The sequence below is a fragment of the Myodes glareolus genome, chromosome 3, assembly GCF_982192425.1.
Source record: "Myodes glareolus chromosome 3, mMyoGla1.1, whole genome shotgun sequence".
NCBI classification, from domain to species: domain Eukaryota; kingdom Metazoa; phylum Chordata; class Mammalia; order Rodentia; family Cricetidae; genus Myodes; species Myodes glareolus.
Genome location: NC_142028.1, coordinates 75,080,249 through 75,092,271, shown reverse-complemented (window position 1 = coordinate 75,092,271; position 12,023 = coordinate 75,080,249). Strand labels below are relative to the sequence as shown.

At 44.1% G+C, this 12,023-nt stretch overlaps 1 long non-coding RNA gene across 1 annotated transcript in view; it reads right to left on the bottom strand.

Moving 5' to 3' along the window:
- The window catches only part of LOC146892328 (uncharacterized), a 28,226-nt gene that overhangs the window by 1,718 nt on the left and 14,485 nt on the right, over positions 1–12,023 (bottom strand). The window lies entirely within an intron of this gene.

The window sequence follows — 12,023 nt, the reverse complement described above, 5'->3', positions numbered from 1 at the left end:
CCCCACTTCACTCCAGCACCCACCTCAGCACTCACCTCTGCACCTAGACCACCACCCCAGTACCTACCCCTTAAACACCCCAATACCCACCCCTGCACCCACCTTAGCACAACTGGGGACCCAGCAAAGTTGTGTGCCTGCAGCCCTCTGCACAACTTGCAGATAGCTAGGTTGATGCCTCACTGCAGCAGCTCCTACTTCTAGCCTCCTAAATCCCATGAGAGTCTCTTCTCCAGCCAGAAAAGTATCTATCCGGAGGAGATGGCTATCCAGTGCCAAAGGCCTGGTTAATTGAGAATAGGGATACGGGATGCTAAATAGTGGTAGTACATGGGCTTGGCATGGGTAAGGTATAAACGTGTGTAAGTGAATCCAGGAGAGCCCAAAATAAAAGGGGGTATCAAGTATTTATTGGGGAACACTCATGAACAACAAGATAGAGAACCGCCATGGTCCTCTGATCTGTGGGGCTGGGAGCTGCTGTCAGATCCCTGACCACCACCCAAGAGAGAGAGTGACTGAGCCCCTCCTCTCTCTTAAAAGCAATCATGTAGTCTGGTAATCCCCAAAGCTGTTGGCTGAATGAATTCCCACCACAGTGAAATCCTGGGTTCAATCCTTGGCAGAGATAAAGATCTGGCCTCAGATACAGTTGACAGCACAGAGGTGTGTGTGTGTGTGTGTGTGTGTGTGTGTGTGTTTGTGTGAGGATGAATTCCTGCATGTATATGTATCTACCAATATTTCTGAATGTAACTATTCGTATTATATTAAATGAAATATGAATTCGTAAATATCTCTAATTGTAATTTACTACCATATGGATGGCGGCAGTGTTTCTCATGTGAGAACCCACACCTCCCCTACACACACTGTTTTCATTCCCAATGTTTGACTTACAAAAATCATGTTTTCAAAACTCGGTCCCACATAGAGGCTGGAGTAGAGGATCAGCGAAAGAAAGAGCATGCACTGACCACGAGTGAGGCTTTAGGTCCAACCCCTAGGACCTTCTCTCAAAAAATAAAGGTGGGAACTTAGAACTAAATTTTCCTTATAAAAATAAGAAAAGGTTGGCATATAATCATCAGTGAGTCTCCTCAAAAAGCGTCAACTTTTGAGAAAGGCTATTTAAAAAGTCAAGTTTCTTCTGGGGAGACTAGCTAGGAAGGGGAGAGATGGCTTAGAGGGGCGAGGCATGTTCTTCCAGACGGGGGAGGCAGGTGTCTTAGAGGTTAAGAGCGGGTCTTCTCTTGGAGGGGACTAGAATTTGGTTCCCAGCATCCTTCCTGGGAGTTATGAATTGTTAACTCCAGTTCCAGGGGATAAGGTGCCCTTCTCTGGCCTTCATGGGCACCTATAGTCACATAAACACACACTCACATACACAGCACACATATACACATAATCTTTTAAAATATTTAAAAAAGAAGATGAGGAAGAAGGAGAGGAAGACAAAAAGGAGGAGGAGAATGAGAAGGAGGAGGAGGAGGAGGAGGAGGAGGAGGAGGAGAAGGAGAAGGAGAAGGAGAAGAAGAAGAAGAAGAAGAAGAAGAAGAAGAAGAAGAAGAAGAAGAAGAAGAAGAAGAAGAAGAAGAAGAAGAAGAAGAAGAAGGAGAAGATTAGCCAGAAGACCCCAAGAGAGAGTGGTGCTCTCCATCACAATCAGAAAGTAAGATGTAGCAGATCTTACTGACCTGGCAAATGTTCCTTTTGCAACATAATGGTGACCTTTGTCCCACTGACATGTGGAGTCTTGTCTCTTCCTGGGTTTGGATGAGGTCATGACTCACTATCATCAGAAGAATGTAAACAGCGACTAGGAGCCGGCTCCTCTGGTAAAGCACTCACAACAGACATCTATAGAACACTCCACCCAAATAGGAAAGAGTATACCTTCTTCTCTGCAGCTCATGGAACCTTCTCGAAAATTGACCACATACTTGGTAACAAAGCAAACTTCCACAGATACAAAAAAATATTAGTGACCACCTGTGTCTTGTCAGATCACCATGGATTAAAATTAGAATTCAACAACAATGGTACCCCCATGAAGCCAACAAACTCATGGAAGTTGAACAGTCAACTACTAAATCACCCCTGGGTCAAGGAAGAAATAAAGAAAGAAATTAAAGTCTTCCTTGAATATAATGAAAACAAAGACACAACATATTCAAACCTATGGGACACTATGAAAGCAGTGCTAAGAGGAAAGTTCATAGCACTAAGTGCCCACCTAAAGAAAACAGAGAAAGCACACATTGGAGACTTAACAACACACTTGAAAGCTCTAGAAAAAAAAGAAGCTGATTTACCCAGGAGGAGTAGAAGACTGGAAATAATCAAACTGAGGGCTGAAATCAACAAAATAGAAACACAGAAAACAATTCAAAGAATCAATGAAGCAAAAAGCTGGTTCTTGGAGAAAATTAACAAGATTGACAAACCCCTATCCAAACTAATCAAACGGCAGAGAGAGAACTTGCAAATTAATAGGATCAGAAATGAAAAGGGGGACATAACCACAGACACAGAGGAAATACAGAGAATCATTAGATCTTACTACGAAAGTTTATATGCCACAAAGTTGGAAAATGTAAAAGAAATGGACATTTTTTTAGATAAGTACCATATACCAAAGTTGAACCAAGACCAGGTGAACAATCTAAATAGACCTGTTAGTCGTGAAGAACTAGAAGCTGTTATCAAAAATCTCCCTACCAAAAAAAGCCCAGGACCAGATGGTTTCAATGCAGAATTCTACCAGAACTTCCAGGAAGAGCTAATACCTATACTCCTTAATGTATTCCACAATATAGAAAAAGAAAAGTCACTGCCAAACTCCTTTTATGAAGCTACAGTCACCCTAATACCAAAACCACACAAAGACACAACCAAGAAAGAGAATTACAGGCCAATCTCACTCATGAACATCGATGCGAAAATTCTCAATAAAATACTGGCAAACCGAATCCAAGAACACATTAGAAAAATCATCCATTATGATCAAGTAGGCTTCATCCCAGAGATGCAGGGATGGTTCAACATACGCAAATCTATCAATGTAATCCATCATATAAATAAACGGAAAGAAAAAAATCATATGATCATTTCATTGGATGCTGAAAAAGCGTTTGACAAAATTCAACACCCTTTTATGATAAAGGTGTTGGAGAGACTGGGGATACAAGGATCATACCTAAATATAATAAAAGCAATATACAGCAAGCCGACAGCTAACATCAAATTGAATGGAGAGAAACTCAAAGCCTTTCCACTAAAATCAGGAACACGACAAGGCTGTCCACTCTCTCCATACCTCTTCAATATAGTGCTTGAAGTTCTAGCAATAGCAATAAGACAACATAAGGGGATCAAGGGGATTCGAATTGGAAAGGATGAAGTGAAACTTTCGTTATTTGCAGACGATATGATAGTGTACATAAGCGACCCCAAAAACTCTACCAAAGAACTCCTACAGCTGATAAACACCTTTAGTAACGTGGCAGGATACAAGATCAACTCCAAAAAATCAGTGGCACTCCTATACACAAAGGATAAAGAAACGGAGAGGGAAATCAGAGAAACATCACCTTTCACGATAGCCACAAACACCATAAAATATCTTGGGGTTACTCTAACCAAGGATGTGAAAGACCTATTTGACAAGAACTTTAAGCCTTTGAAAAGAGAAATTGAGGAGGATACCAGAAAATGGAAAGACCTCCCCTGCTCTTGGATTGGGAGAATCAACATAGTAAAAATGGCAATTCTACCAAAAGCAATCTACAGATTCAATGCAATCCCCATCAAAATCCCATCAAACTTCTTCACAGACCTTGAGAGAACAATAATTAAGTTTATATGGAAAAACAAAAAACCCAGGATAGCCAAAACAATCTTATACAATAAAGGAACTTCTGGAGGCATTACTATCCCTGACTTCAAACTCTATTACAGAGCTACAGTATTGAAAACAGCTTGGTATTGGCATAAGAACAGAGAAGTCGACCTATGGAATCGAATAGAAGACCCAGATACTAACCCTCAAACCTACGAACACCTAATTTTTGACAAGGGAGCTAAAGGTATACAATGGAAGAAGGAAAGCGTCTTTAACAAATGGTGCTGGCATAACTGGATGTCAACCTGTAGAAGAATGAAAATAGATCCATATCTATCACCATGCACAAAACTCAAGTCCAAATGGATTAAAGACATCAACATCAATCTGTCCACTTTGAACCTGATAGAAGAGAAAGTGGGAAGTAGTCTACAAGATATAGGCACAGGAGGCCACTTCCTAAGTAGGACCCCAGCAGCACAGACAATAAGAGAAACAATGAATAAATGGGACCTGCTGAAACTGAGAAGCTTCTGTAAAGCAAAGGACACTGTCAGTAAGACAAAAAGGCTGCCTTCTGACTGGGAGAAGATCTTCACCAACCCCTCATCAGACAAAGGTCTGATCTCCAGAATATACAAAGAACTCAAGAAACTAGACACTAAAACTCTAATTAACCCAATTAAAAAATGGGGTACTGATCTGAACAGAGAATTCACAACAGATGAACTTCGAATGGCCAGAAGACACTTAAGGTCATGCTCAACCTCCTTAGCGATCAGGGAAATGCAAATCAAAACCACTTTGAGATACCATCTTACACCTGTCAGAATAGCTAAAGTTAAAAACACCAATGATAACCTATGCTGGAGGGGATGTGGAATGAGGGGAACACTCATCCATTGTTGGTGGGAATGCAAACTTGTGCAGCCACTTTGGAAATCAGTGTGGAGGTTTCTCAGGAAACTGGGAGTCAACCTCCCTCAGGACCCAGCAATTCCTCTCTTGGGAATATACCCTAGAGATGCCCAAACATACTACAAAAGCGTTTGTTCAACTATGTTCATAGCAGCACTATTTGTAATAGCCAGAACCTGGAAACAGCCTAGGTGTCCCTCAATAGAAGAATGGTTAAAAAAGGTGTGGAACATATACACATTAGAGTTTTACTCAGCGATAAAAAATAATGACATCTTGAATTTTGCATGCAAATGGATGGACATAGAAAACGCTTTACTGAGTGAGGTAAGCCAGACCCAAAAAGAGGAACACGGTATGTATTCACTCATAAGTGGATTCTAACCATAATTAAAGGTCTTTGAGCCTATTATTCGTGATCCTAGAGAAGCTAAATAAGAAGATGAACCTGATGAAGATTATTTAGCTATCCGCCAGGAGGTAGGAAATAGTCAAGAGTCCCAGATCCCTCATCTGGCGTTGGATGACGATACAGATGGAGGCCCGCGTTGGAGCACCGAACTGAGCCCCCCAAGATCCAAACGAGGAGCAAAAGGAGGAAGAAAATGACGAAGGACTGCGAGGGATACTATCACCCACTGATACAAGGGGTCGGATCTAATGAGAGTTTACCAAGGCCAGATGGACCGTGACTGAACGAGCATGTGATCCAACCAGATTCAAGATCTTCCTGAGCTGCAGAAAGGCTGATGGCTGATGGTCAACTTGGGTGATGGAAAGGGACCCTGTATCAAAAATTTGAAAGCTTTCGTTGTTGCTGTTGTTTCGTTTTTTTGAGACAGGGTTTTCTGTGTAGCCCTGGCTGTGCTAGAACTTTCCCTGTAGACCAGGCTGGCCTCAAACTTAGAGATGCACCTGCCTCCACCTCCCAAGTGCTGGAATTAAAGGCATGCACTGCCTCCATCCAGTGAAAATTTGAAAGGATTTTTAAAAGGCTGGGGATGGAGCTGAGGAGTAAGGTGCTCACACAGCATGCTCAACACCTTGGGTTCCATCACCAGCACTGCCAAAAACCAATACCAAAACAAGCAAGAAATTGAAGAAATAAAGCAATTGCTGGGCTTTGCAGTTCATGCTTAGTGTCTCAGCACTTGGGGACAAGGGCAGGGCGATTGCTGTAAATTCAAGTCCAGCCTGGGATATATATATATATATATTTCCAGGATATCCAAACTATGGTTGCTTTAAGTGTCTAAGTGACAAGTTTCTGAATATATCCCATCAATATTTGCCAGAACATAAAAGATTTTAATGTCTTAATTAGGATAACTTGATGCTGGCACACAGACAGACAGATGATAGAGCCAAAGAGAGAATCCAGAAAAGAAAGAACATCAACAAAGCCAGAATTCCACTCCTCTCTGTGAGCGTGCACTGAGAGATACAACACGGTCTTTTGTGAGCCTTTTGTTGTTGTCTTTAGAATTGTTTCAATTCGTGTGTGTGTGTGTGTATGTGTGTGTGTGTGTGTGTGTGTGTGTGATGTGTGTGTGCAAGTGTCCATGGAGTCAGATGAGGATCTCAGATCTCTAGTAGCTGGAGCCATCAGATGTGGGCGCAGGGAACCGAACTCTGGTTCCATGGAAGAACAGCCAGTGCTCTTAACCTCTGAGCCATCTCTCCAGCCTGTTCTGTACCTTCTTGGACTTTCTTTAGGAACTTAGCCTTCTTGTAAATATTCAAGGAAATATTTTCTATGTAGAAAAGGCGCCCAGTTTTCTTGGTGTTTGAGCTGAAAGCCCTTTGAGTGAAGTTGTTATGCAAATTATTCAGGAAAAAAAAAGACTTGAATTTTAGGCTGGAGACTAAACACATTGACATCCAAGGGCTTGGGGTGTGGCTTAGTATGAGCTCAGCACCGGGTGAGAGCCTGGGTCCCATCCTCAACACCACCAAAACAAAGCAAAATTGACAACAACGCCTCTCCTGGACTGGGGCCAGATTGGTTCTCTGCTGTGTGAAGGGAGACTCCTCCCAGGCAAACCTGCCAGGCTGGGGTGGATCACCCAGGCATTTGTGCAATTCATTTAAAAAAAGAAATGGAGCAAGAGCCACGTCTTTACTTCTGGGAGAAGTTAGGGTTCTCTGATTCTGTAAAGTCAGTGTGGGAAGCTGAATACTGCTTTCTTCTGCCCCGTGATTTTGCAGGACATGGATAGCTCCCATGGGTCTTTCTCTGTCTCCCCAAGTACATTCTCACTCTCTTCTAAAGCATGCCCTTGTAGAAAATATTCTACAATATTTTGAAAAGTATTTAAGATAGTTGTTTGTTATGTACAAATTCAAAGTGGATGTTTTTGAATGTTCCTTCCTTGCATTATCTCTCTGGTCTGGCTGTGGTGACACACATCTTTAATCCCAATACTCAGAGGCAGAAGCAGGTGGGTCTGCATAGTTCGAGGCCAGCCTGGTCTACAGAGGAAGTTCCGAGATAGCCAGAGCTACACAGAGGAATTCTGTCTCAAAAACAAAAACAAAAAAGAAAACAAAATTATGTGGTGTCTGTTGATTGTCATAATGTGTGCTCGTGTGCGTGCATGCATGTGTGTGTGTGTGTGTGTGTGTGCGTGTGCGTGTGTGTGTGTGTGTGTGTACTTGTTGCAGGGAGGGAGGCTGTACTAGGGACTATAGTGCTCTATTTCCATGCTGCATCTCCAGTCCACAATTCCTTTTTGTTTGATTTTTGAGACAGGGTTTCTCATGCAATCTGGCTGTCCTGGAACTCGCTCTGTAGACCAGGCTGGCCTTGAACTCATAGAGAGCCACTTGCCTCTGCCTCCCGAGTGCTAGAATTAAAGGCTATCAATGCCTGGCCTACAACTGCATTTTGAAAAGCCCAAACAACTTTATGAAATTAACTTTAAGGTTGCAATAATAAGCAATGTGTTAGCCAGATGCCTAAATGCTGTCTTTCCTGAAAAATCAACTTTATCTATAAAGTATCTTTTATTGTTGATCAGTAAAAAAACAGGAAAAAACATTCTTGTGAAATGAGAAGAAAAAGTAATTTCAAAGTTTTGTTTTAGGTTAATAATTGGTAACTGTGGGACTTTTCCTTAACCTCAAGAAGCAACTGAAGACGTATCATTAGAAAATGAGTTTTGTTTTTTTTCCAGGACGTAGTATAGAGAGAGGAGGTTTTCTTAGCAAACATTCTTGGGACACCAGGCTGAGGCTGTGTCCTGAGGTTTGCAAGGGAGTGAATGTCGACTGAGTGTGTGTGTGTGTGTGTGTGTGTGTGTGTGTGTGTGTGTGTGTGTTGTCTTCATTCTGGTCTGAAAAGATGAGGCAGGTGTTTGTGACAAGCTGTGATGAGGACCTTAGATTACTTGAATCTATTGTGTGTTTTTCCTTGTTGGTGGAGGGGGGAGAAAGAAAGAAAGCTAAAAACAAGCCTTTATTTAAAGGAAGCCCCAGTTAACTCAGCAAGGCATTGAATGAAGTCCCTATTATACAAAGTGCTTGACAAAGGCTATTTGGCTCAGGGAGTCTTATGAGGCCAGAGGCTGAAATCAACACCCACAACAGGGTTCTGATAGTTTGAATCTCAGAACTGATTCACAGTGCCGGGCTTTAACCTGAGGCTGGTGCCTAGAAGCCCGAGTGCTACCTCTGAGCTTTGTTCTTTGTTCAAAGATTGAGACGGAATCTCAGTATATACACCAGGCTGGCCTCCAGCTTTAGAGCTTCCTGACTTGTCTACCTGAGAGCTGGGATTATACCAGTCCAATATAAAGCATATTATGCTTTTATTGACCTTGGTTGGAGTGACGTTTACCCAGTAATACAAACAGTCTAATTCTAGAACACCAACAGACCTCAGTTGCCACAGCTAACAGGTCCTGAATGTTCACAGGGGTCAGTGTGACCTCCTGGCAGGAGAGGAAGGCATTCCAAAGAGGTTTGCTCCTTCCTTAAAGTTTTCTTAAAGGAGTCTCATGCTAGTGGGGAGAGGAAGGCTAAAACATGGCACAAGACAGAGGAGGACCTTGCCTCCCAGAGTCTTCACATATCTTAATTTTTTAAAAAATCGGGACTAGAGAGATGGTTTAGTGGTTAAGAGCACTTGGTGCTCTTGCTGAGGCCCCGGGTTTTGTTACCAGCACTTACAGGGTAGGTAACTCAACACTGTAACCCCAGTTCAATGAGGATCCCATACCCTCTACGGGCTTCAGCAGGCACTGCACACTGCTACAATTGTATACATGAAGGGAAAACATGCATACACATAAACTTAAAAATGAGATAACTTCGGGCTAGAGAGTTGGCTCAATGGCTGAGAGCACTGGCTATTCTTTCAGAGGTCTTGTGTTCAATTCCCAGCATCCACATGGTCACTCACAACTGTCTGTAACTCCAGCTCTAGGAGATCCAACACCTTCTTCTTGTCTCCGATGGCACCAGGCATGCACGTGGTGCACAGGCATATACATGCAGGCAAAACACCAATGTACAGAAAATTAAAGCAAAAATTTAAAATTTGTATTTAATTTATGATTATTTGTGTGTGTATGATGTGAGTGTGGGTGTGGCACATATGTGGAGGTCAGAGGATAAATTTTCGGAATTGGTTCTTTCCTTCCACTGTGAGTTCTGGGAATGGAACTCGGGTTGCCAGCCTTGCAAGGCAAAATCTTTTATCCCTGAGCCATCTCATTGGGCCCAGGAATTCACACAGTTCTGACAACTTACTGGACCATCTTGTAGGACAGACTGGAGCTGAGCTAATGACAATGTCAGGACCACACCTTGACCAGACTGCTTAATTCTACGTACCTCTTTCCTCTGTTTAAACCTAAATCGCGTGTCAGTGCCCACACACAGGACTCCTTTGTTTCTTGTCCCAATGTGACCTCCTAGGAAAAAACTCTCTCTGCTTTTCCTGTTGCCTCTTTAATCGAAGTGCTAGGGACTGGTGGGTGTGGCTAGTTTATTGGGACTGCCAAAGCTCAGACGGTACCTTAAAACTCCAACAACCCTGGGGAAGGCCGATGTCGGCACCTCAAGGACTCTCAGTCACCTGACGTGGGTGTCATTCTTTATTTCTCAGGTGAGGAAACAGATGGCCCTCAGGTTAGTTATGTAGTGAAGCTTGGTTTTGACCCCAGTAGTTAAATCAACTGCTAGAGACTGTAAGTAACTGTGCAGCAGGCACTTTAGACTGTGCTCCTTGGAGAGGAAGCGGGTTGGAAGTCTCTGCCAGCGCTCCCAGGAAGGCCACTAGCTTCTGTGCAGGTCACCCCACGTCTACACCCCAGCCCCCAACAATCTCAGAAAACCAATCCCTATAAACTGAGAAAGCATAGGGAATTTTCTTCTTAGAACAGCAACAATAAAAACAATAAATTCAGCTCTGGTAGGGTGGAGTGGGGCCCCAGAGAAGGCAAAAGGCAGACCAGGAGAGATAGGCTGGCACAAGAACTTGAAGGACATCCTGCCTCTAAGTCACACCAGGTCACTTTGGAAACCGAGAACCAACAGCACCCAATAGCACATGGCACAAGTGACCTATTGTCCTTTTATCTCAAACAACAGTAAGCCTACTTAGCATGCAAAGCACATTTGGTGAGGAAATACTGCCACCAGGCTCACAGTCCGCATCCCTTGCCGTCCCTTGCGGGATCAGGGTACTAGAATGCATTCTGGTCATTCACTCTTACAGCTGGAGGTGGTGACAATTCACCGGGATTCACGGTGGTGGCTCAGGGAGACACAGACGTGGTTGAAGGCAGCTCCGCAGCACTGCCCTTTCCTTACTCCGGTTTCCCTGTAGTCATGGAGATGCTCTGTTTGCTATCGGCCCCTAACCTGCAGAAGGGACACTTGCTCAAAGTGGGCAGCCCTACTGTGCGCGCCATTGCGACCTCATACAGTACGGGCTTCCTGGGGAGACCTCCTTCTTACAGGTGTAAGTGGCGCCTGCTACCAGAGGATTTCTGCCTGTGAGCGTCTCCAGTATTGGTGGGGCCTCAGGTAGGCACCCACTTCCCTCCTTTCCTGACGGGTCCTCCATGATCGCAAGAATGCAGCAGACATGACTGTTCCTACTGCACAGGAGCCAGGAAGGCATGGTGACTTGCTGGTGGTTTACCGAATGTATCCACTTGTATGGGTTCAGCCCTCAGGGATGGAGGTGGCAGTTCCTGTCAGGATGACTGAATTCTTCTGTTCCCACTAGCCTGGCTGTTGCAATGGTAACTAAGCCCAGGTAGCAGGGGTCAATAGGATGCTACACAGTTACACTGCCCATGTTAAAGGTTGATGGTGAATCTCATTCATCAACTGCGTGTCATTTAGGATCACCATGGAAACAAATCTCTGAGTTTATCTGTGAAGACTTAACATTAACTCTGGGTGGCACCATTCCCTAGGCCGGGGGTCCTGACCATGTGTAACCACACATTATGCCCTGCTTTCTGACTGCATACAATGTGACCAGCCACCTCCTCTTCCTGCCACCCTGCCTTCCCTTCCAGGAGGGACCAAACTCCCCAGAACTGTAAGCCAAAAGAACCCCCTCCTTCCCTAAATTGCTTTTGTTGGTATTTTGTAACATCCAAAGAGGTCCCTAATACTGTGTGTATTGTTTAGCTCTTTGGCCATGTCAGATGTGGCAAGGTGGAGCTAGTAACTCTGAATGGAAACTGTCTCATGAGCCTGGGTGATGAATCTGATGTGGCAAGTCTATGAATTAATTTTACTGGAGTTTCAGGGTGGTGTGGCTGGTGACTTCCAGGGCTTAGTAAACCCTTCCTCAGTGCTTCCTGGAACAACATGGCCCTGGGCTTTGAGTGAGGAAGAAAGCTCCAAAAGCTGTGGCCTTGAAATGTTGCCCTGGACCGTCTCTTGGTGACTTCCCTGGGGTCTGAACCTTTCAGGTACCCTGGGCTTTGACTTCTCAGTGATAACCGGATTACAGGGCTTCTGATTTGCTTTCTTCTTTTAAGACTGGCTCTAGTACCCTGGCTGGCTGACTTGGAACTCTCAGAGATCCTCCTGCTTCATCCTCCCAAGCGCTGATATCACGGTATACTTGGCAGGGGCCTCATTTTCGCCCAGTTTCAAGCTCAGGCCTCAGCGGGACAGCGGCAACACCATGAAGGCTGGGACCCGCACAGGATGCTGGCAATGGCAGTTAAGAATAGGAGTGGGGAAATACCAGCCTCCTCAGAAAATCCTCGTGTCACCTGAAAGTTGTTCC